The sequence below is a fragment of the Geotrypetes seraphini genome, chromosome 7, assembly GCF_902459505.1.
Source record: "Geotrypetes seraphini chromosome 7, aGeoSer1.1, whole genome shotgun sequence".
NCBI lineage: Eukaryota > Metazoa > Chordata > Amphibia > Gymnophiona > Dermophiidae > Geotrypetes > Geotrypetes seraphini.
In genome coordinates this window covers 125,171,926-125,197,948 of record NC_047090.1, presented here as the reverse complement: position 1 = coordinate 125,197,948, position 26,023 = coordinate 125,171,926, and the positions used below count along the sequence as shown (strand labels likewise).

Here is a 26,023-nt window from a genome sequence, read left to right as displayed (position 1 = left end):
TTTACTCTAATCTTGCATTAGACTAGCAAATCATTCTCACTTATTTCTATACTGTACAACACTATGATGAGAGATTCACCAAAAAAGTTATTCATTAGGCTTCTCTGCTGGTTTTAAAATTACTTAATAATAGGCAATTTTAGGGAAATGTTTGCATGTAAACATTTTTTGAAGTAGTTTTGCAGTGTATATAAAAACAAATTGACACTGAAGATGTACGAATATTACAGCACTAAGACTATTTAAATAAGATTATGTTGAATTCCAGTGTGGTTTGGTAGCTCCTAATCTTTCTGTAGAAATAAGCAATACTAAATCATTTTACTGTGCATCCCCTCAAATTAATTCAGATAATTCTGACTAAATCTAAGGTTAAAAAAAAAAGAATATAGTAAAGACAACTATGATAAAGTTACTGCAATTCATCCATCTAAATTAGGGCTGCCCAAGTCCAGTCCTCAAGATCTACTGGCAGGCCAGGTTTTCAGGATATCCACAATGAACATGCATGAGAGAGATTTGCATACCAAGAAGGCAATGTAGGCAAATATCTCCTACGCATATTCATTGCGGATATCCAGAAAACCTGGCCTGCCAGTAGATCTCGAGGACCGGACTTGGGCAGCCCTGATCTAAACTGTAGAGAAAAACAAAGAGACCTCTGAAACAGAAACATATCATACTATACCAGTGGCGTACCAAGGAGGGGAGCGGGGGGGAGACGGTCCGCCCCGAGTGCACGTCATCTTGTCGGCGGGAGGAGGTAAGATTGCAGGCATGTACCGGGGGAAAGGAAGGGGAGATGGGTTGTTTTTTTTCCACGCGACAGGGAGGGCAGGATGTAGGCAGGCAAGCTAGCTGGCTTTAGCGTGGCAGGGAGAGAGGGAGATAGATAGGCAGACTGGCTTTGGGATGGCCAAAATCTGGAAGGTAGTGGGGGGACATAAAAAGGAGATACTGGAGGCACTAAGGACATGGGAAGGAGGCACTGGGGGCACCATGGACATGGGACAGAGGCATTGGGGGCATTATGGACACATGATGGAGGCACTGAGGGCACTAAGGACACAGGATGGGTGCACAGGGGGCACTATGGACACAGGATAGGTGCACAGGGAGCACTATAGACACAGGAAGGAGGCACTGGGGGTACCATGGACATGGGACAGAGGCACTGGGGGCACCATGGACATGGGAAGGAGGCACTGGGGGCATTATAGACACAGGATGGAGGCACTGGGGGCACTAAGGACATAGGACGGGGGCACTGGGGGCACTATGGACACAAGACGGAGGCACTGGGGACACTATGGACACAGGACGGAGACACTAAGGACATGAGATGGAGGCACTGGGGGCACTAAGGACACGGGAAGGGGCACTGGGAGCCTTATGGACACAGGAAAGAGTCACTGGGAGCACTATGGACACGGGAAGGAGGCACTGGGGGCACTATGGACATGGGACAGAGGCACTGGGGGCATTAAGGACACAGGACGGGGGCACTGGGGGCACTATGGACACAGGACGGGGGCACTGGGGGCACTATGGACACGGGAAGGAAAGAGGGAGGGAATAGAAAGGGACAATTGGGCCTGAATGCAGAAAGAAAGAAATGAAAGAAAGGATACACAGTCAATTAATAGATGTCCCCTTTTGATGAAAAAAATAAATGGTCACGTTACCTCTGACTTACTTTCTCTGCAGCAGAGTTGACAGCTGTGCTGAGGTGCAGGAAGGTCCTGCGCTGACTCATCTGCCGGCTCTGCTCTGGAAGAAGTAAGTTACGTCGGAGGGGGTGGACCCGGCAGACGCAGTCATTGCGGGACTTTGCCACAACTCCTTGCGTCGGCTGGGTCCATCCCCTCCGACGTAACTTACTTCTTCTGGAGCAGAGTCAGCAGACGAGTCATCGTGGGACCTTCCAGCATGCGGCTGCTGAGTCCGCTCCAAAGCAAGTACGTCAGAGTGGGGTGGACTGGCAGACGGCAGCTACAATCATCGTGGGACCTTGCTGCATGAAGGGAGAGAAAGGAGCAGGATTGCTGGAATGGAAGAGTGGTGGAGGGAAAGAAAGGGGGCAGGGTGGTATGGAAGGGTGGTGCTGATAGAATTGATGTACAGAGAAAGGGGAGAGACATAAGCGGAAAGGATTTTGGAGGGAAAGAAAGCGGGCAGATGCTGATTGAAGAGGGGTGGATGGCGAGAGAAAGGGCAGACATTGGATGGCAGTGGGGAGCCTATGCTGAATGGAAGTGCAGATGGGAGAGATAAGGGAGCAAATGCAGGAAGGAAATGGGAGGAGAGAAAGAGGGGAGCAGACGCTGAATGGAAGTGGACAGAGAGAGGAGAAGGTACTAGATGGAAGGGTTGGAGAAAGAGGGTACATGATGGAAGGAGGGGATAAATAAAAGGAGGGCACATGATGGGGAGAAAAGGATTGAGTTAGGGAAACACTGGAGGGGTGAGGGAAAGAGGTGGCAAGCTTTAGGTAGACAGTAAAAAAGGACATTGATGAGAGGATAGTAAGAATGTAATCTAGACAGATGCAATAAATAAATTGAAAAGGAAAATGAGGGAAAAAAGGGAAAGGGATTGCAGAGGAGAGGTGTGGGGGAGGGAAGGAGAGGAGAGAGATGACAGACCAATGGGGTGAAAGGAGAGATGGAAGGGGGAGAGGAGAGAAGATGCCATATAGGGGAAGAGAGACAGCAGACAGTGGATGGAAGGAAGAGAGTTACAAGAAGATGAGGAAAGCAGAAACCACAGAAGACAAAGGTAGAAAAAAAATTTCTATTTATTTATTGCTTTAGGAGACGTGTCACTGTTTCTGTGGTGTTGCATTGTATGCAGAGTCCAGCTTCTTGCTGGTTCAATTTAACCTTTGTCTATGTAATTCTATTTTATCCCCCCTTTTACAAAACTGTGGAGCATTTTTTAGCACCAGCCGTGGTGGTAGCAGCTCTGATGCTCAGAATTCTATGAGCATCAGAACTGTTACCATCGTGGCTAAAATCCACACTACAGTTTTGTAAAAGGGGGAGGAGTTAGTTTGTGATGACATATTCCATACTAGGCGAAGGTGTTTTCTGTGTTCTGTGTGTTCGAAAGACATGGTTTTCTGTTAGGATTGACTGTAGGATTGATCTGTTCTAGTCTGGCTTGTTTAGTTTTACAATGGGTGTATTGCTGTTGTACTTCTCACTGCAGTATGTAAGATGCTGCCTTTTCCTAGGTACTCATGTGTGACATGTGGCTTGTTACTAAAAATCATGTTTTGCATACAGATGGGGGGCGGGAATGACATAAAATGATGGGCCCTGAGTGTCACATATGCTAGGTACGCTACTGTACTATACAAAACCAAAGAAAGACTGCTGAAATGATGTTCGTGATAAACTAAACTAAAACTTAGTTTTATAGACCAAGTCATCAACCAAGAGGAGCTCGACTCGGTTTACAATAATGTAAAACATAATACATAAATTTGACAAGAAAAAGTAGACTGAAATAGTTAATTTCTAAAATGTTTAGCAAACAAAAAAGTTTTCAGAACTTTCCAGAATAAAGCAAAAGAACCTGAACTTCTTAATGTAAGCGGTAAAGCATTCCAGAATTCGGTTAATTTAAAAGCAAAATAATAACTAAGGGCTCTTTTTATCAAGCCACGCTAGCAGGGTTAACGCGCTTGACTTTTCATCACGTGTTAACCCCTGTGCTGGCCAAAAACTACTGCCTGCTCAAGAGGAGGTGGTAGCGGCTAGCTCAGCCGGCGGTTTAGCGCACGCTATTATGCGCGTTAAACCGCTAGCTTGATAAAAAGAGCCCTAAATCTCTTAAAGGTTCTGTTTTTACCACTGAGAGAGGGAAATGTAAGTTTTACTTTTTGAGAACTTCTGACAAGATGAGATCTATGAACATTCCAGTCTAAAGGACTCAAAGTGGCAAAAATGCCTAATAGGATCTTAAATGCAATATAAATGTACTTAAATTGAATTCTGAGATACACTGGAAGCCAATGTAATTCTTTGAGCAGAGGGGTTACGTGATAAAATTTACTCTTACCAAAGGATTTTATTCCAACAATGGAACATGACACATCAATAATATCCACATATGTGTTGAGGAATGGGGGACCCAACAGGGTCCGTGTTTCAACTAAACCGTTTTCTTCAGGGGCCCTAAAGTATGAGCATTCGGTAGTGAAAACAAATGTGGATATGAAACAGACTGCTAGAAATCTCTGTTGTCGTCTGATTTCTGAGTAAAAAGACAGCGTCTGAAAGGATAAGAATGTGCGGTAAACCTCTGGGGTCACGTCAGCTATTGTGATGCCACCTCTCATAGAAAGTGAGAGTTTGTTAACCACATTGCTGGAGTTCTCATTGTAATTCTTTCCATATACCAGTTCTTCAGGAGAACTATCCAAGGTAGCACTGCAATAGCTGGCGTGACCCCAGAGGCTTCCCATGGCGTTCTTATCCTTTGTGGTTAGAGTGTCTTACGGGTCTGGCTCCTCCTCTGTATGGTTCACTAGCCCACCCACCTGGCAACTTAAGACACTCGTGTGCTGCTCTTCTAGCCTTTTCCATACCAAGTGCTGCTGTTCTAGAGACAGGTATGTATTATTTTATACAGATCTTTGGGAGATAGGAGGGGATTAGTGGTCATCTGGTAAGTTTGGGTACGTTTGTGGCACTTAGATGCTTCTATAACAGATCTAACCTAAAATGTTTAAGTTCCATCTAGGATGTCCTAGGAACTGTTTGATTATCATCACAAGACATCAAAGTTTAACCTGCCTAAAGCCCACACAAATCCCACCTATAACATGCCTATACCACAGCTCCAAAAATACCCCTAGACTTCTGGATGCACAGTGGGCAAAATGCTTTGCTAGATGTCCATAAAGTCGGCTTTGAAAATTGGTACTTGGACATCCTGGCGATTACAACATCCATGTGCTGGCTTACGATGGTTTTTGGACATCTTTATTTTTTAATTATGAGCCCCATAGAGTGCCATTGAAGATGGTTTACAATCAGTAAAACATAAAACAAATTATCAAAGTATACACTCCATTTAACTGTATAGTTTAAGCAAGATGGACAGAGTGATTTTAATAATTTATATACCGCAGGACCGTGAAGTTCTATGCGGTTTACAAAGATTAAAAGAAGGTACAAATAGATTGAACTTAACATGGTGGAAGCTAGAGATTAACAGCTTAAGGGATCAGTTATTGAGGAGAAAGAGTTGTACGGATCAGCTACCTAGATATTTCAGGAACAGATATGTTTTTAGGCGTTTCCTGAATTCCCCATAGGTAGTAGGCGTAAGCGTAAGCAATTGTTCTAGATCTTTACCCCATAATGCTGCCTGATGTAGAGAAGGTGTTGATGGTGTCTTTTGAGTTTACATCCTCTAACTGGAGGGGAACAAAGATCGAATGTGAACATCTCTTATGTCTGTTGGCTGAGAAGGAGAAAAGGACAGTTATGTATTTAGGGGCCAGTCCATATAGTACTTTAAAGCAGAAACAGGCGAACTTAAACTTCACGCGTGCCTCCATTGGTAGCCAATGCAGCTGTCGGTAGTAAGGTGTCACATGATCAAACTTCTTCAACCCAAAAATCAGTCTGACCGCCACATTTTGCATTAATTGTAATCGTCGCATGTTCTTTTGGGAAATTCTAAATAGGCTATGTTACAGTAGTCAAGTTGACTCAGTATCAGGGATTGCACCAGGATTCTAAATGCTGGAATATCAAAATATGCTCTAATGGATCGAAGTTTCCAGAGAGTGAAAAAAACCCTTTCTGATTAAGGAGTCTACCTGGTCCTTCATGGTCAAGCACTGGTCTAGTGTTATACCCAGTACCTTCATAGTGGACTGAATAGGATAACTAAGGTTATTGATGCATAGTGATGTTTTGGTGTCAAGCGGGTGTGGCAAAACTACAAAAATTTTTGTTTTTTCTGAATTAAGTTTCAGTTTGAATTCAGTCATCCATTGCTTCATCAAATTTAATGTTTCTGATGCCTTGGGAGTAGTTTCCGAGAGAGAGAGTTAGTAAATGGAATGATGATCATAAAGTCATCTGTGTAACTGAATACTTTTATCCCCAGCTGGGTCAATTGCGTACCTAGTGAGGACATGTAGACATTGAAAAGCAATGGGGATAGTGGTGATCCTTGTGGTATGTCAGATGGATTGCTCCAGGTATCGGAGAGATCGTAATTGAAACGTACTTGATAGGAAGCCTTGAAACCTAATGCCAATTGCATCTAGGCATTGTAGCATTTTCCCATGGTCAACTAGGTCAAAGGCAGAGCTCATATCAAATTGCATGATCAGGGCATTAAGGCCCTTACTGAACAAGAGATGCAGATTATCTAAGATAGCCGCTATTACTGTCTTGGTACTGAACAAAGGTCTAAAGCCACATTGAGTTTCAAGCAAGAGAGAGAACTGATCAAGATATTCCATCAGTTGGGAGTGTACCAATCCTTCCATGATTTTTACGATGAATGGAATGTATGCTATTGGTCTATAGTTGGTTACCAGCGCTGATGATTCTTTACTATTTTTTGGGATTGGGGTTATTATTATGTGACCATTATTAGTGAGGAATTTTCCATTTTTTAGGTTAAAGGCTAAGTAATTCAGCAGAGATAGTTTAAATTCTAAAGGAGCCGCTTTCATGATTTCTGGGGGGCATGAGTCCAGACTGCAGTATGATTTAGAGTATTTGTTCTATAGTTTGATATAATTGTTCCATTCTAAATCTTGAAAGGAACTCCGGATCATGTCTGCTGGTATTTCGTTTCCTTGTATGTTAGCTATTTGATTACCGTTAGTGTCATTTGTTGAGCAGTTGTTTCTTAGCTTTTTAATTTTTGAATCAAAATGCTGTGCTAAATCATTTGCTCGAGTTGAGTGTGGTGTGTGGTGTCAAATAAATTTGTAACCAAGTTGAACAGCTCTTTTGTATTGATTCCTTTTGAACTAGTGCTAGACAAGTTGATTTTAGAAGAGTAGAATGCTTTACATTTGTCTTTTATCAGTTGTTTGTAGATTTTTATGTTAGATCTCCAGTTGTTACGGTCTGACAATTCTCCTGTTTTTTTTCCAAATTCTTTCTAGTCGTTTCATTTTTAGAAGTTCGGAGTCAAACTATTTGTTATATTTATTTGCGCAGCTTTTGCTTTTTAGTTTAGGGGCTATTTCATCTAAAATGGCTGTGCTAGTTTTCATCCAGTGATGCCAGAAATCGACTTCTTCTATTTCTGCTTGTAGTTCATATTGCGACCAATATTCTTCAGGATTGATATGACCCCTTGTGTGATGTTCTCTTTTTTTTCTTTTTATCCTTGGGTGTGTTTTAGATTTTGAATGAGTCCAGATTAATTTGAAATAGTAAGTAAAGTGGTCAGTCCAGATATCGTGACACCAGGTGCCATTGAGTAGAGAGATGGCAGGGTCTAAAATAACCTTTGTGGACATGGCTACTACGTCTAAGTGGTGACCTTTTTCATGTGTTTGTGTGGGTCGAGGGAGTTTGTAATTGAGTAGGGATAGAAAGTTTTTAAAGTCTTTCGTATCTGGATTGTCCTCTTCATCTAGGTGTATGTTTATGTCACCTGCGATGATGTTGTAGGAAGGACTAATTGAGTTATGTAGGACAAATTCGCAAAAGTCCTCTTTGGCTTTTGGCCAGCTTTACGGTGGGACATAGAATAATATGCAAAATAGGGATTCTTCCAGTTCCTTATTGCTGATTTTAGAGGCTAGTATTTCTAACTGATTGGTCATTTTAGAATCTAATAGTTCAAACTCAAATCCTTCCTTAAGAATAATTGCTAATTCTCCCCCTTTTCTTCCCTCACGGTTTAGCGTAAAGATTTTAAAATTATCTGGTAGAAGATCAATTATTATTGGATGTTCATCAGACAATAGCCATGTTTCGGTTAGAAAAAGACAGGCTATTTGTTTGCTGATGATCCAATCTTTGATTAGGAAAGCTTTATTCCTGACAGATCTAGTATTAAGATATGCACAGGGAACAGAGGCAGATGTGATAGGCTTGATAGGAGTAGTGGTTCTGATAGGTTTTACTTTCCTTATTCTTTTTTTAGGGGTACGTTGATGTCTTTCTTTATTTGAGATTACGTTAATATGATTTACCCTGTCTTCTTGTGGGTTAATTATGTGCTTAATTGAGGGGCGGAGCAGGTCTCGGACGCCCTGCTAGTGAAGGCAGCTTCCCGTTGCCGCTGCTTGCCTTTTAAAGTGGTGCTCCTCGCTGGATCAGGGGAGGGGCGGAGCAGGTCTCGGATGCCCTGCTAGTATCTGTGCGGGAAGGAGGCTGATTAAGTTGATCAATGAGACAAACTTGTTAAAATAAGAAATTTGAAAATACTGATTTAAAAAAATAGCTTCAAATCAACCAAGTGTCACAAATCATCCATCAAATCTAGACAGGTCCTTCTAAGTAGATAGGATCCTCTTTGTACTCCAACAGTTTCCAGATTCTAGGAAGTGCCAGAAGAACCTTCCAAACCAAAATTGAAAAAGGCTGTGGAGAAGTCTTCTAGCTAGGAACTGAGGAGGCCACTTCCACAAGGAATTTCTACATCTTCTACATGGATTCTGTGGAGTTGGAGCCAGACAGGAGGAAATCTGGCCTACATAAGAACAGTCCATTGCCTCCTATCCTTTCTATATCCTCCTTCTGCAGCACACTCTCTGCAACTCTCAAGTTGCCAACACATTAATCTCAGACTCTCATGGTGCGCCAGATCATCTGAGGTAACAAGCAGCTTAAGTTTGCCATGCGATAATTCAGGCACTGATAATCTCTTGAACCTTTTAATGGGAATGTGCAAAAATGGCTCAACTGTGATTAATGAATCAATAGAAAAATATAGTCATCCAACCAGTTAAATTGATAATTTCTGTGGAATGTTGTGTTTTCACACAATCTTTCTCTAGGGTATAAACATTAAATACAACCGTATGTACATAAGTAAAGTTGGTCTCTTGCACTGAAGGGGGAAGAGGTAAGGAAGTTATATTGTCCGTTGGGGAGAGTGATCAATTCAGCATTTGAGGGAGTAGATGCTACCTCCACTCCCACCATGCCTACTCCAAACGTAGGGACCTTTTTACCAAGCTGCACTAAGCAGTGGCCAGTACTATCTTCAGCGGGAGTCTTTCCCCTGCATTAAGGCCATTTTTAACACAAGGCCATTAGTGCTTAAGCCATTACCGTCGCCTATTTTTTTATGCAGTAAGGGCTTCTGTGCTAACCACGGGCTAATCAATATCTGTGCTAGACGATTAGTGCTGAACATGCCTACTCTCCACTCCCCAACCTGCCTCAATGTAACAAAATAAAAACTATTTTTTGTTATGTGGGAAGTGAGCAAGGGTCATTGACGCCATTTGTGAAAGCTTCACTTCCAGATGTTACTTTTAGGATTTTCCTTAGTGTTTCTTCTTATAAATCATTTATATCACCACATATCACATTCAGGGGCCCCAAACATTCATAATTTCATTCATATCTTGGCCATTCATACTTCATACATTTTATATCTCAGTTTGGAATATGGAGTCTAATATGCTCTTCCTACTGGCCTAAGCACATCTGTTTTCAATTAGAACCATGAGGCTAAAGGCGGGAAGCTGAACAAAGAACAGAAACTATTCACTGGCACAAGATGGTGACCTAAGACAGGACAGTTATAGCACATACAAAAGAACCTAAACTGGACTCCATGTAATCATGTAATCATGATTTCCACCATGATTTAGCTCAACAGCAAAGTACACAAGAAAACACCATTCTTTTCCTTATATTAATCTTTAGTGTGTTTTTTCTTCTGGCCTTAGCTACATTATATTTAAATGTTTTATTCACCTATTTTTCGTACACTTCTATTTGGGTGCGGTCCTTAACTAACACAGATGTTTGTCTAACTAGAATTACCCAGAATCATACGAAAAACTGGTGCTACAAAAATACTGCACTATCATGCTTCTGACATCCATTTCAATATCGTCCCATAAACAGCACGCTAGCCATGAGCCACGAGCCACGACAGAAGCATGCACTAATCACAAATCTACTGCAGGGCACCTAATTGCACCCCACGGTAGTGTTTTTTAATTCTGCAGCAAGCATGCATTAATGCTTACTGTAGCTTATTAAAAAGCCCCCTAAGCCTGTAGCTGCATATATGTGATATTCTAAACCTTTGGTAAAATATTTATAGTTATAGATAAGTTAGAAACGAAGGATCACTCAAAAAATAAGGCTACTTTGGTGCAGTGGTTAGCGCTACAGCGCCCTGGGGTTGTGGGTTCAAATCTTGCACTGTTCCTTGTGACCCCAGGCAAGTCACTTAATCTTCCAGTGTCCCAGGTACATTAGAGTGTGAGCCCACTGGGACAGATAGGGAAAAATGCTTGAGTACCTGAATAATTTGTAATCCACATAGAACTGTAGGATATGCAGAATATAAATAAATAAAATACTGTCTTTTTAAGCAAAGTGCTGTAGCATACAAAAAATCCTTTGTTAAAGTGGAAGGTACAATGACATTTTGCCTTGAAATGAAAAAAAAAAAAGAAACTATTTTGGAACCTGATGTTGAAAGGAATCATGGACATATTTTGTTTTATAAAGATTGTGAAAAAACAGTTTAAAAGGGTACGAGGGTAGTGTTAAGCTGCCATCTGAAGGCAGGATAAAATCCCTCCGCTCCCCCCATAGTCTGGAATCTCTCTCTTCCCCTTTTCCCTTAAGTGTCTATTCCACCCACCCCACCTTCCCCAGTTCCCTTCAGTGTCTATTCAGCAGAGGAATAGATACGGAGGGGGGAGCGGAGGGAAGAAGATAGGTGGCAGACCAATTGGGGTGGGGGTGGAGAGAGAGATGGAAGGGAGAGGCACAGTAACAGAGCATATGGAAGAGACAGAGAAGGCAGACAGTGGATGGAAGGAAATGAATGAGGAGAAGATGAGGAAAGCAGTTGTGTTGATAAAAATTTATAAACAAAGCCCTGCCAGCTGAACATCTCTTTCTCTAGTTCAGCAGCCAGAACTTTGATTTATAAGGAAGGAATAATCTAAATATTGCAGTACTGAGGCTTGTATGGATGCTGCGGGGAAGGGGATGGGGCAGGGACAGTGGTACTCAAGTTTCAAGTTTATTGAGATTTTGATTTAAACGCAATATCAAGTATTTTCAATGCATATAACAATAATAATTTTGGGGGGAAAAATAAAACAGTTTAAAACCATAAACATACAATTTTATCCATAGTTACATTAAAGATACGTAAAGAATGAAAGGTTAAATTATATTTGATTTAAAATAGACAATTAAAATAAAATAACAATTAGGGAAGAACAATTTTTATGAAGACTTAATCTAAGAGTAATTGTTAAGGTGAGACCTGATCTAAAAGTAAATAGGAGAATCAAAAAGCATTTTTCCCTATCTGTCCCAGTGGGCTCACACTCTAATGTACCTGGGACACTGGGGGATTAAGTGACTTGCCTGGGGTCACAAGGAACACCTTCCCCAGTTCCCTTCGGCATCTGTTCCTCCACACCCCTCCTTCCCCAGTTTCCTTCAGCGTCTGTTCTTTCCACCCCACCTTTCTTCCCTTTCTCCCCCCCCTGCTCCTTACCTTCGTGGCAGGCAATTTCTCTAAATGTGCTTCCTACCAGCAGCTGGAGCGTTGAAATCGCTTGTAGCTGCAGGAAAGGTCGTCTCTGATGCAACTTCCGGTTGCATCAGAGATGACCTTTACAGCAGCCACACGCGATTTCAACATTCCGACTGCTGGTAGGAAGCACTTTTAGAGAAATTACCTGCCGCGAAGGTAAGGAGCAGGGAGGTTGATGCTCAGATGGTGGCGGCGGCAATCAGGTTCAGGCGGCGATTGGGCAGCAGCGATCAGGAGGGATGGAGGGAGGGAGATGCTTGGGTGGCAGCAGTGATAGGGTGGTGGTGGCTATCAGTATGGAGGGAGGGAGCGCGACCAATGACCGTGTGCATTTCCTCCCTTCACTAAGGAGACAAGGCCATTCACCACTCCATGGAGCGGTGAATGACCTTCTCCCTGTACCCACGGCGACCACTTCTTTTCTCTCCCCTGTTTTGGCAGGCTACCTGCGGCTAGCCACGGGTAACAGCCACTATGCCATTCTCTAGTCCTGGCTCAGGGTGCTGCTGATAAAGGATACCAAAATCCCAGTCCAGTCTACCTGTAAACTTCTAAACACAGGGATGTCAGACTGAGATTTTGACACCCTTTACCATCAGCGCCCTGAGCCAGTGCCCCACCTGGTCCAACAGGAGGGTGAGGCTAAAGAAGGTGGAGATATGAGATCAGAGGTGGGAGAGGGGGAGAGGGGGAGGAGAGAGACCACATTGCGGGGTTGGGGAGTGCCAGTGCAAACGCTGGCTTAGAGTGTTACCATCTCTTGAGCTGGCTCTGTCTGTCTGTCTGCTAGTGAGATAGACATGAGGAAAGCCACTACTTGCCCTGGGATAAGTATGTTTATGTTCATTTAAGATTTGATATACCGCTCCTGCATTTTACTGACCTAAGCGGTTTACAATGTATCAAACTAAAATGAAATTAGTACTTGAGAAAAACTACCCTATCTGTCCCGAAGGCTCACAATCTAGCTAAAGTACCTGATAAACTATAAATATGTAATCACAACATGTAACACATTTCCAAGATCAAAAATTAAAGAGATAGAAAATAGAAATAATGAAAGAAGATAAAAAATAAAATAAAACAAATTTAAGAGATAGAAAAGTCTCTGAAGCAGCCTGATAGCAAACAGTCATATTTTAGTGCAGGTCTTAATAGAACTCCCTTCAAAGATCCGTCACTGGCAGAGTTTGAGAGCATCAAAGAAATTAACAATTCTAAAACATATCCACTAAAACTGTTATAAGAAATAAACCCAAATCAACACGAATCAGTACAAATTAATACAAATTAAGGCAGATTGCGGTCCCCATTCCATTATTCAATTCGGGAGAGCCATTTGAAAAAAATGCTTTTAGATGTCTCTTAAAATTTTGAAATGATTCTTCCTTCCTTAACTCTACTGGTAAATTGTTCCACAATATTGGAACCAAGTAGAAAAATGCACCATTTCTGGTTGATGCAAGGTGAGCCTTTGAGATATTTGGAACAGCTACTCTTTTGTCATTTAAAGATCTTAACAAGCGACTAGGTGTGTAAAATAACACTAGATTAGAGAGATATAATGAGAGATATAACTCAAATAATGCCCTATGTGCCAGCATCAGGATTTTAAATTTAATTCTATAGTAGCATGGTGGGAGCGCTGGTATGTTTCTTCCAGAAGGGGAAGAAGACAAGAGAAATAGCTGGCTTTCTCAAAGTGTTGTTTGTAAACAACAGAGGGCAACACCCAGCCTCACCCAACTGCCTGATGCAGGGATGGAATATTGTTATCATTTTGGGTTTCTTGTAGGAATGAGATTTCACACAGTACTCAGATTGGTATGAAGCAACCCTAAATGGGAGCCTTATAACTCTTTTATTAAGTTTTTTAACTCCTTTAATTACTTAGCTAATGCTTTGCAAGGTTACAGTTTCATCATGCATTTACAGTGCGGGTTATACCAAGGCAACTCCCTTGTTTACATATCTAATGTGATTCTCAAAGCTACTATCTCACGTGACATCTGAATACATTATAACGGTTACAATAAAGTGATTCCCTTGTGTACACATCTAATATGTCTAAAAGCTTACTATAGCATGTGACAGTCTAAAGGTTATAATGCATGCTCCTTAAACTCAGCGCATGACAGAGGCCTGCATTTGAATGTAGGCAAAGTCTGTTTGCTGCCCATATAAGAAATACTTAAACAAGATAAGGAATAAGATAAGGGTAAATGTGTGACAGGGGTCTTGTGACAAAAGGGGAGGGGGGAATGCCTCAGCATTCTGTCACAAGGTGCTAACATTTTCTCTCACCTAGAATGGCTACTGGCAAGAGGGGAGAAGGAATGAGGAATGATTCAGTATTCATTCACAAGGGAGAAAGGTCAGTGTGCTAAGCTTGCCTTGTAAAAGAACTATCAGACCTGCATCCCTACAGCTTCTACCAAGTACTTTTAATCTGGATTGACCACTGTTGTAAACAAGATAGAGAGCTAGATGACCCATTGGTCTGACTCAGGCCTAGATGCACAAAAGTCACCGATTGTCTAATGATCGTCGCTAAACCAATTTGACTGGTTTAGCGACCAATTGTATTTGCCGACCCGATGCCTAAAACGGCCCACCAGGTGTTTCACCATGCGATCGCTCAGTCTCCAATTCGAGCATGCAAATAGGTCACTACTATTAAAATTCCATGCAAACTAACTCACCGATCAATGCTCTAACATCCCACAAAAAATAGCAATTGGTCCTACCAACCCCAAAAAACCAACAGGTATGCCTGTTTTTTTTCTTTTGTTTCTTTGTTTGTTTTCATTTTTTAGTAGCACAGATATTGTGCATGTGTTACACATAGACAAAGAAAAAAAGCCCCCCATTGATGATGGCTTTCCCCAGTGACCCTCCTACAAACTGGTACCGAGCCCCCCCCTCCCCGCGCCAGAGAAAATCAGCAGGAGGGACCCCTCCCCTGTGAAAACAAAAAATGGCAGGAGGGATGGCCAGTCCCTCATGCCATGGTGACCCTCTCCCCATGTAAATTAAAAATGGCAGGAGAGAGCCATTCAGGAAGCCGCTTAGCGCCGAGTATGACTGCTCAGTGGCTGAAGCCAGAACTCATAGCGACCGACTGGGTTAGCAGCAGGGCAGGATCACAGAAAGCTCACTCTTGCACACTACACCTCTGGACCACCAGGGATTCCAGCAGCAGAGGAGGTATGATGGACAGGGCAGGGAGTGGGAACAGGGTGCAGAGCCTGGCGGCCTGGGAGTGGCCTGCAATAAGTCAGGGAGGGGGGAGGGTGGATGCTGGCCCAAATATAAACCGGGATCCCCATGCAGCACTGTACAGAGTCACAAAGATGACAGTCCCTGTTTGAAAAAGTTTACAATCTAAACAGACATGACAGATAAACAAGATGTCATAAATACAGTTAAGGGGAATGGTTAATCTGCTGGCTACGTTGGTGGGCAATAAGGGGTAGGGTTATAGATTGAAGGCTATATCAAAATAGTGGATTTTCAGTCTGCTTTTAAACAAGGTAAGGGTATGGGCTCGACGGACTAACTTGGGTAATTTATTCCATGCATAGGGGGGGCAGCTAGATGAAAGAAATGAAGATCAGAATCTCCTTCTCCCCAAGTTGCAAACCTCTTTGAAACAATTTACTCAAATAATTGTTTTTTTGTGTTAAACAAGTCTAGCTTATACTTTAGATCAGTGTTCTTCAACTGCCGGTCCGCGGACCGATGTCGGTCTGCAGAAATTTCCTGCCAGTCCGTGGCTGGAACGTGCCTCGGGTCTGAGGAGATCAGTGCACAAAACTGGGGCAGCAGCTCCTACGCATGTCCTGCGCCGGAACTGGCAGCCTTCTCTCTGACGTCGCAACATCAGAAGGAAGGCTTCCGGATGATGCGCAGGATACACAAGTAGCCGCCGTATGTGGCTTTGTGCACTGATCTCCTCAGGCCTGAGGCACGCTCCGGCCGCGGACTGGCAGTGAGGAAGAGGGGAAGTAAGGAAGAGGGAGCCAGCCACGGGCAGCATAAAACAGCCAGATGAGAGCACTGGTATGTTTCTTGCAGAAGGGGAGAAAGACAAGAGAGACAGCTGGATTTCTCAAGGTGTTGTTTGTAAACAAGTGATTGAATTGTGTCAATTTTGAGAATTTTCATCTGCTGGCTATATTTTGCACTGTTCAGGAAGAAATGTATTTCTTTCTTTTTCTCTGGGGTTGTACTGCATGCAGAGTCTTGAATCTTAGGGTTTCGTTTGAATATATTAGTAATTTTAGTTTGTGGCCCCGTATTTGCATGGGTTAATCTGTTCTGGTAGGAATGAATGTTGAGAAGCACACCTAGATTCACACTGGCTACCCATACAATCACGAATTCAATTCAAATTATGCTGTCTATTATTCAAAGCAATAAACGGTACTGCCCCACCTACCTAAATAATTGCCTAAATCGGAACCTTACAACCAGACAAAGGAGAACTCTGACCCCATTCTCCTACCCCCCCCATTCAAAGGTACTCGGCGCAAGAAGATGTATGACAACCTACTAGCGACGCAGGCAGCAAAACTAGACCCCTCCATTACTAACTTGCTGACAGCAACAAGCGACTTCAAATCATTTCGAAAAGAAATCAAAATCCTGCTTTTCAAAAAAATTTATCCAGTTATCTTAACTCTCCCCTTGCCCTTCCCCCTCCCTTCGTAAATTCCCCCTCAAATTGCTCCTCTTCTTGCACTTTCTCCTCAAAGACTCAACTATGAAACCAGTCCCCTAAATTGTAATTTCCCTGTAAATGTTCAGTTCTCTTCTGATTTCTACTCTTCTTGTAATTTCTCCTAGGTTCGCTACCCATCTTGTAATTTTTCCTCCAAGACTTTATTATGTAACCAGCCCCCTAGAGTGTAATTTTTCCTGGAAATGTCCAGTTATCTTCTGATGTAATCTGCCTACAACTGCAAGGTACATGCGGAATAGAAGTCACTAAGTAATGTAATGTAATACAGTGTGTTTTGTGTAGTTTAATTTTGTGGTTACCCATTATGTGTTGTTAATAAGATTATATTGTGTATATATATATATATATATATGAAAAATGAATGGAATAAATAATGTTACAATTAGTACTATTATGGGGGTGGAGATGGGATAGAGATGGGCGGGGTCTTGCCCACGACTTAGCCCAGTGCTATTCAACCGCCTGTCCGCGGACCAGTGCCGGTCCACAAAATAGTTATTTTATTTCCACCGGTCCATAGGTGTAAAAAGGTTGAAGAACACTGTTTTATATCCCTAATTCAGTACATGACCCATAAAGTTTACTCAATACTAGCCTCATACTCTGACTGTACTGTTTAAAATGCTGTATCACATAATGAAATTATTTTGCAAGGAAACAAGACCGTTTGAAAAGAAGCCCTAAACCGCAAAGCCCATTATTTTCCCAGGAGCCCACCGATGCCTGTGCAAGTTTAGTGACAATACTCTTGAACACAATGATTGTGTCTCTGATCTGGTGATTACATCCAATAGGAATAATTACTGGTTCATTCCAGCCACCGTAATTCGATACTTTGACATTTCTTTGTTCTTATTACAAGACCAAGTGAGCACTGTAAAAGCAGACAGGAAATTGGCGGATCTACTTTTTTTTTTTTTTTATCCTATATTCAATTACAGCATTGGGAAGCAAGAAATTCAAGTGCAGGAAAGGTCATAGGAGCGTTAGAGGTTATTTCCCATTATGTCCCAAAATAGCTTTTAAGATGCAGCATCTTATACCTCTAATTCCTGGATATTTAACATCTCTGACCTTGTCAAAGACATTAAACGTGAAAGTGTCCTTAAAACCATCACATTCATATCTACAGGGATGTGTTTCAATGTTTCATTACCTAGATGAGCTGAGACATTTTTATAAGATACTTGTAGCATATAATCATCATGGTATGAACCTGAGCATAACACAATGATTGGTGATCCTATCAATGCAGTCGCATATTCGAGATAGCTTCCCTGGTGTTACCTTGATTCCATTTTCTATAACAATGCATCTCAGTGTATATTAACTAGCAGGAACACCAGAACAGCAGTAATTACTGTATTATAAAGAAAAAAAGGAAAATCTACAAGTTCTCATTTTTAATGTCTTCTTCACTGACTTTGATGTGTTTGAACAAAATGGAAGCTATCTTTCAAAATAAAATCAGTTTTGTCTCTTGCTGCTACAGAGAGCATTGAAGAAGAAGTCAAGGAGGTCCCAAAGCCAATGTGTAACGATGACTAAACATGTTTCCAATTTATTTAATTTTGATATTTCACTAATGTGAGCCTTCAAAGCAGTTTACGCTCAACACAAACAGAAATACTTATTCATTCATTATGCATACTTTAGAGCAGTGGTTCTCAATCCATTCCTCGAAGCACACTTAAGCCAGTCTGGTTTTCAGGATATCATAAATGAATATTCATGAGCTACATTTGTATGCACTGCTCTCATTTCAAGCAAATCTATTTCATGCATATTCATTGGAGGATATCCTGAAAACCTTTGGCTAGGTGTATCCAGAGAACTGAGTAACGCCTGATATAGACCACACAAGCAGTGGCATCAGGCTTCCTCTAGTCCAGAGGAACCTCATCAGGTCAGGTTCTCAGGATTTCCCAAATGAATATTCATGAGATTATTTGCATATAATGGAAGCAATGCATGCAAATAGATCTTATGCAAATTCATTGGGGAAATCATGAAAACCCGACTGGATTGCGGCCCTCGAGGACCGAAATTGGACAACCCTGATCTAGTTTATTAACCAGTAAAAAAAAAAAATGCACAAACTCAATGTCTGGAACAAAGAACTATGTAATACAAATCAAACCCATGCTACTAATTATAAAAATGCATTAGGGCATTGACCATTACTAGCAGGTTATCTATTCTATTAATATATTATTTGGGGGATGCAAAATAGGTCAATAAAAAATTCCACTTGGGATGTATTTTAAACAAAGGTCAATTTACCTGTTCAAAGTTCTTTCTTTATCTCTAGTTAGGGGGCTAAGTTAATATTTAAAGTGGCACTGATCATTCAGTTAAAGCAAAAGTGCCTTTAAGAAACACATCCAGATTACTATAGCTCACTTTAATCTAATCTAAAACTTTGATTTGTATACCGGCTCATCATCTAAAAGGAGCTCGACTCGGTTAGCAAAATAGCTGTAACATAAAGAAATCATGAAAAGTGAAAAGTAAAATAAGAACTTAGTAATCTAATCTAAAACTCAAAAGGCAACCAGAAGGCTACAATTCATACAAAATATGGCAGTTAAAATTATCAACAAGGCTAAAAAAAACATCATTACGTGACACCTCTCTTAAAAAAATGCTCATTGGTTGCCAGTAACACACCGAATAACATTTAAAACACTATTCTTTACATTTAAGGTAAAATTTGTTCACTCTCCAGTCTTTATTGATAGATTATTGATACCTTACACTACCTCAAGTTTGCTTCGATCGACCCAACAATTTCTTCTTACTATCCCCTCCATGTGTCAAATAGTTTACAATACCTCCCATAATACCATCTTTTCAGTTGTTGTGCCATCTTTGTAGAACTCCCTCCCTATCAATTTAAGACAAGAACACTGGACCTCCAAGTTTAAATTGCGTCTAAAAACCTTTCTATTCCAAGATGCTTTCAATGTTTAAAGCATTTCTTTATCCTTAGAATCTCCCTCCTTCTTGGTGCTCTTCCTCACGTTCTACCTAACCTCTTGATTTATCCCTCTCCTCTTTATCCTTTTATTTTACATGATGTATTTTTTTCAAGACAAGGAGATGATATTATATATTTCCTGTCTCAAAATGAACTAAAGTAGGAGGAAGAAATTTTTGGTGTACCGCAGTAAAGTAATTTCCCTAGGAGCCCTTTTCCAACTAAGGTTTAAGCTTATATGCTGCATCTTCTCTATAAATAAATGTAAATGTTTTGTCTTATATCAAGACAACAGTTGCATGGTCAGACAATTACCTGCTACACTCCTGACTAGTGTACAAGCAAACAAAGAGGCACTACAGATATCAAAATGGGGCAAAATAACGGTAGAAAAATTCTGGAATGTGCTCACAGCTCAACTGCAACTGGAGGATGCAAATAGCGATGCAACCATCAACTTCTGGCAAACATCATCATATTCATGCTAGAAGACATCACTCCTCTCAGAATTCTCCAAATAAAGCCAAGAAACAGCCCCTGGTACTCATACTCATTGCTAACGTTAAAGAAAAAAGTACGGAAAATGGAAAGTGCTTGGAGGAAAATCCAAAACCAAGAACACTACATCAAGTGGAAGAAGGAAGTAAAACAATATAAAGAAGTGACAGACAAGGCAAAGAAACAATACTATGATGAATAGCTAGAGAAATTCAAAAACACTCCTAAAAGCCTTTTCAGAATATTTAACACACCCATAGACACCAATGCCATAGCCAAGGGAAGATGTCTCCAGGAGGAGCCCTGAACAAGGATCCTCCTGAGGAATTCTGTCTTGGCTGCAGTAGCTGAGGAAAGCTCCGAAGAAAAGGAGTGGCGCTAGCTAAGACCTTTCCTGTGTGATAAGAAGGCTATATCTCCTTTTTCCTTTTCAAATTTGTTTATTGATTTTATGAACAAATTACAACTAGTGTCACAGGAACTTAATACAGCAACATTCTTGAAAAGCACTTAAGTACTGTTAAACATATATCCATAACCTATACCCATCTCTCCCCTTCCCCACCTAATGCATTTTTATATCATAAATATAAAATGAAATCCCCTCACCCAAACATAAAAATTCCATTGACCTTACTTTTCACTACCCTCCATCCCTCCAACCCAACCCCAGATGTGCGTAAGAATTGTTTTAAGAAGGATTCTCAAGGATTCCAGAGTTGTGTGATTACAAGTAAGGTATCTGAAGAATGCCAATGTAAGCTAATTATCCTTTAGCTAATGGAACTGTGATTATGATAAAAGAAGTTATTGTATAATGAAGAGTGTAGCCAAGCCAGCTCAGGCTACTAGACTTGGGAGGGGATTTTTTTTTTTAAATCTTTATTAATTTTCCATTCGAAAACAGTGCATTAAAATATACCGTGTTTTTCGCTCAATAAGACACCCTTTTTCCCCAAAAAAACTGGTGGAAATAAAGGTGCGTCTTATGGAGGAAATATTCCCCCCCACCCCATCCTCGGTTACCTTATTTTAATTCTGGTGCCTTCCCTTGCTGGACGTGGCTGCCTCTCTAGCAGCAGAGTAGCACGCAAGGCTGCCTGCCTGGTTGGCTGACGCGGCTGCCTCCTCTTCCCTTCTTCCCTTCTCTTGCTGCATTGCGGCACACAAGGCTGCCTCTCTGGTCCCGTGCCACTTCTGTTCTCATGGGAAGTGGCACAGGACCAGGCAGGCAGACATCTTGTGCACCGCTCTGCCGTTAGAGAAGGGAAGAGGAGGCAGTCACTTCAGCCGACCAGACATGCAGCCTTGCGCATCGCTCTGCGGCTAGAGAGGCAGCTGTATCTCTATAGGAGCAGCAGCTTCCCTGCGGGCCGGGCGCAAGCAGCAGCCATAGGAACTGGAAGCTGCTAAGAGTCTAAGCGTGGTGGTGCGGCCCTGACAAGAGCTAGTGGCTATGGCAGCAGCGGTGGCGGTTTCCGGCCTCCTGATCTTATCCATCCCTTCCCCCATGGCAGCAATGGTCGGCACATCTGGACCTCAGTCATCTCCACTGCCATTCCTCTGACTTCCTTCGCATTCGCCTTCACCTCTGGCGGGACATGTCTAACCAGGGCTCCAGGAGGAAAATAAGGTACGGGGAGAGTTTGTGTACAGGGAGGGGGCCTGCCTGCCTGCTTGCTTGCCTCGGGGTGGGGGGCCCTGCCTGTCACTAGGCCACTAGGCCTGCCTGCCTGCCTAGGGGGTGGGGGTGGGGATGAAGAGTACAGGAGGAAGGAGGAGGAAGCATAGGGACAGGGACATGGAATAATGCTGGAAAGGGGAGGAATAAAGATACAGAGATGGTACACATGCTTTGTGAAGAAGAGAAGAAAGATTGTGCACATTGGGGGGCCCTGCCCGCCTGCTTGCCTCGGGGTGGGGGGCCCTGCCTGTCACTAGGCCTGCCTGCCTGCCTGCCTCGGGGTGGGGGAGGGAATAAATCAGAATAAAAAAGTACATACCTGCCTCTGGAACATCAGCACCTGGCATAGGAAAGTCTAGTAGAGCTGCACAGAGGTGGCTTAAGTAGTCTGGGAGGTGGGCTAGTGAAACATAGAGGGGAGCACCCAGGCCCATAAGCCACTCTAACCACTGCATTCATGGTAAAAAATGTGTATCCACTAAACCCCCCAAAACCCTACTGTACCTACTGGCACCCACATGGGCGAGGCAATAGAAACATATCACAAAGGGAGGACAAAGGAGATAAAATACAGGAGTTGGCTGGCCAGGAAGAGGACAGAAAGAGGACTGAAGCACATGGGAAAACAGCGAGGAAGACTAAATGCCAGGACTTGAACTGCATGTACACTAATGCAAGGAGCCTAAGGAACAAAATGGGAGAATTGGAAGTCATGGCCAATAATGAGAACCTAGACATCATAGGGATCACGGAAACATGGTGGAACGAGGAAAACAAATGGGACATAGTACTGCCAGGGTATAAACTCTACCGAAAAGATAGGAATTATCAGAAGGGAGGCGGAATAGCACTGTACATAAGAGAAACCATTCACTCAACCAGTGTGGATACAGCAGCGGCAAATGGACAACTAGAGTCATTGTGGGTTAAAATACCAGGAAAAAACGGATCCGAGATAAAGATGGGACTGATCTACCGTCCACCTGGGCAACTTGAAGCAGTGGATACAGAAATGGTAGCCGAACTGAGGAGGGAATGCAAGAACACCAACACTATAGTTATGGGAGATTTCAACTATCCCGGGATAGACTGGCATCTTGGAAATTCAAAATGTACGAAGGAAACGGAGTTCCTGGAAGCCGTCCAGGATTGTTTCATGGAACAACTTGTACAGACTCCAACGAGAGGGGCAGCGACCCTGGACCTGATCCTCAACGGGCTTAAAGGACCTGCAAAGGGAGTGGAAGTAATGGGACCGCTAGGAAACAGTGACCACAACATGATTCTGTTCCAAGTGGAAGTAGGATTACCAAAGGGGAGGAGAACAAAGGGAACAGCGTTTAACTTCAGAAAAGGGAACTATGATGCCATGAGACAAATGGTGAAGAAGAAACTCAGAAACAGCTACAAGAAAGCTCTGTCTGTGGAGCAAGCCTGGTCCCTACTCAAGGACACGGTAAGCGAGGCACAACACCTATATGTACCCAGATTTAGGAAAGGAGGCAAAAAGAATCAGACTAAAGACCCAGCATGGATAAACAATGAAGTAAAGACAGTGATAGGAGACAAGAAAACATCATTTCGGAAGTGGAAGAAGGACAAAACGGAAGAAAACTGGAAAGAGCACAGGGAGCATCAGAAAAAATGTCACCGAGTGGTCAGAAAAGCCAAGAAAGAATACGAGGAGAGACTAGCCAAGGAAGCAAGAAACTTTAAACCATTTTTCAGATATGTAAAAGGGAAACAGCCAGCAAGGGAGGAGGTGGGACCCCTGGATGAGGGAGACAAGAAAGGAGTGGTGAAGGAGGAAAAAGAGGTGGCTGATAGACTAAACAAGTTCTTCGCGTCGGTCTTTACAAAAGAAGACACATCCAGCGTGCCGGAACCAGAAAAAATCTTCAAGGAGGATCAGGAGGGTATATTATCATGCATGGAGGTAAGCCTCGAAGCCGTTCTAAGGCAGATAAATAGACTAAAAATCGACAAATCTCCTGGCCCAGATGGGATCCACCCGAGGATATTGAAAGAGCTCAGAGACGAAATAGCGGAGTTACTCAGGCATATTTGCAACCTATCCTTAAGATCAGGGATAATCCCGGAAGATTGGAGGATAGCAAATGTTACACCAATCTTCAAAAAAGGATCGAGAGGCGACCCGGGGAACTATAGACCGGTGAGCTTGACCTCAGTTCCGGGGAAGATGGTCGAATCACTGATCAGGGAAGGTATCAATGAGCATATAGAAAAAAATAAACTGATGAGATCAAGCCAGCACGGTTTCTATAAAGGACGATCGTGCCAAACGAATCTACTACATTTCTTTGAGGGGATAAGCAAACATTTGGACCAGGGTAGCCCCATTGACATAGTTTATCTGGATTTCCAAAAAGCCTTTGACAAGGTACCCCACGAGCGCCTGCTGAAGAAACTGTGGAACCACGGGGTGGAAGGGGACGTCCACAGATGGATCCAAAATTGGCTGATGGATAGGAAGCAGAGGGTAGTAGTAAAAGGACACTACTCTGACTGGAAAGAGGTCACGAGTGGTGTCCCCCAGGGGTCAGTGTTGGGACCGCTGCTGTTCAATATATTCATTAACGATCTGGAAACGGGCACGAAATGTGAAGTTATCAAGTTCGCGGACGATACAAAACTCTCCAACAGGGTCAAAACTGTTGAGGAATGCAAAGAACTACAGAGCGACCTGAACAAACTGTGCGAGTGGGCAAAAAGATGGCAGATGAGCTTCAATGTGGAGAAATGTAAGGTCTTGCACATCGGGAAAGGGAACCCCATGTACAGCTATACGATGGGAGGAAGGGAGATGGGGAAAGGCACCCTAGAAAAAGACCTGGGGGTATTGGTGGATACAACAATGAAGCCAGCGGCGCAATGTGCAGCGGCCTCAAAGAAAGCGAACAGAATGCTGGGCATTATCAAAAAAGGTATCACTACCAGAACGAAGGAGGTCATCCTGCCATTGTATCGAGCAATGGTGCGACCACATCTGGAATACTGTGTCCAATACTGGTCCCCGTACCTTAGGAAAGACATGGCGATACTTGAGAGGGTCCAGAGGAGAGCAACTAGGATGATAAAGGGAATGGAGAACCTTTCATATGCCGAAAGGTTGGACAAACTGGGGCTCTTTACCCTGGAAAAGCGGAGACTGAGAGGAGACATGATACAGACATATAAAATCATGAAAGGCATAGAGAGGGTGGATAGGGACAGATTCTTCAGACTAGCGGGGACAACAAAAACAAGAGGTCACTCAGAAAAACTGAGAGGGGACAGATTCAAAACGAATGCAAGGAAGTTTTTCTTCACTCAGAGGGTGGTGGACACCTGGAACACGCTTCCAAAGGAGGTAATAGGACAGAGTACAATACTGGGTTTCAAAAAGGGACTGGATGACTTCCTGAAAGAGAAGGGGATTACAGGGTATAGATAGAAGGTTACACTACAGGACAAAAGCGAAAAGCATATGTGAGTTTTAGGGTAGGAGCACTATCAGGTCCTGGACCTGAGGGGCCGCCGCGTGAGCGGACTGCCGGGCACGATGGACCTCCGGTCTGACCCGACAGAGGCAAGTCTTATGTTCTTATGTTCTTATGTTCTGTAAGATGAAATATGGGACTTGATTTATAGTTTTTTGATGCGAGGCGTTGGTAGCCTCTTTGTAATTTTAGGAGGCTTTACATTATCACTTTTATGTTTTATTCATGGTTGATTTGTTGTACTGTATGTGATTCTGTTTGTGTATGTATTCTATTGTAACCCACCATGGGAAAGGCAGGGTATAAATAAATAAATAAATACAAATAATGTACTGCCATACAGGTGGCACCTGCAGCCATAAGGGCTATTGGGGTAGTAGATAGGTGGGCATAGTAGGTTTTGGGGGTGTTTTGAGGGGCTCACCATGACCTATAAGGAAGTTGTGGTGAGATGTTTATGTAGCACCCTTTTTGTGAAGCTCACAGCAGTGCCCCACTACTCTGTTGCCATGTCTGGGTGGCCAGTACATCACTTTGCTGACCCCTCCCATGTCTAAAAGGTCTTTTTCTAGGTGTTTTAGGCTTGGACGATTTTTTGCACGAGAATGGGATATAAAGATAGACGATTTAGCATTCTGGACTATCAAACAGCTGGACATATAATTAAACGATTCTCCCCAAAAATATATTTTGGTATCATTTTTTTGAGAATGGAATTTGGACATTGCTGACTTTGGACAACTAGCGCTTTAGGCCCAAAATGGACTTAGACTTTTTTTTTTAATATACCACTCCACATGTTCATATTGATAGACGTGAGTTAGTTAAGGTGAATGTGTCTGATTAAGTTGGTAATTTGATACATTTGCTTTGTA

The 26,023-nt window shown here is 42.5% G+C and overlaps 1 long non-coding RNA gene across 1 annotated transcript in view; it reads right to left on the bottom strand.

Annotated features, from left to right (window-relative positions):
• The window catches only part of LOC117363267, a 112,806-nt gene that overhangs the window by 6,737 nt on the left and 80,046 nt on the right, over positions 1-26,023 (bottom strand). The gene's annotated exons all lie outside the window — the stretch shown is intronic.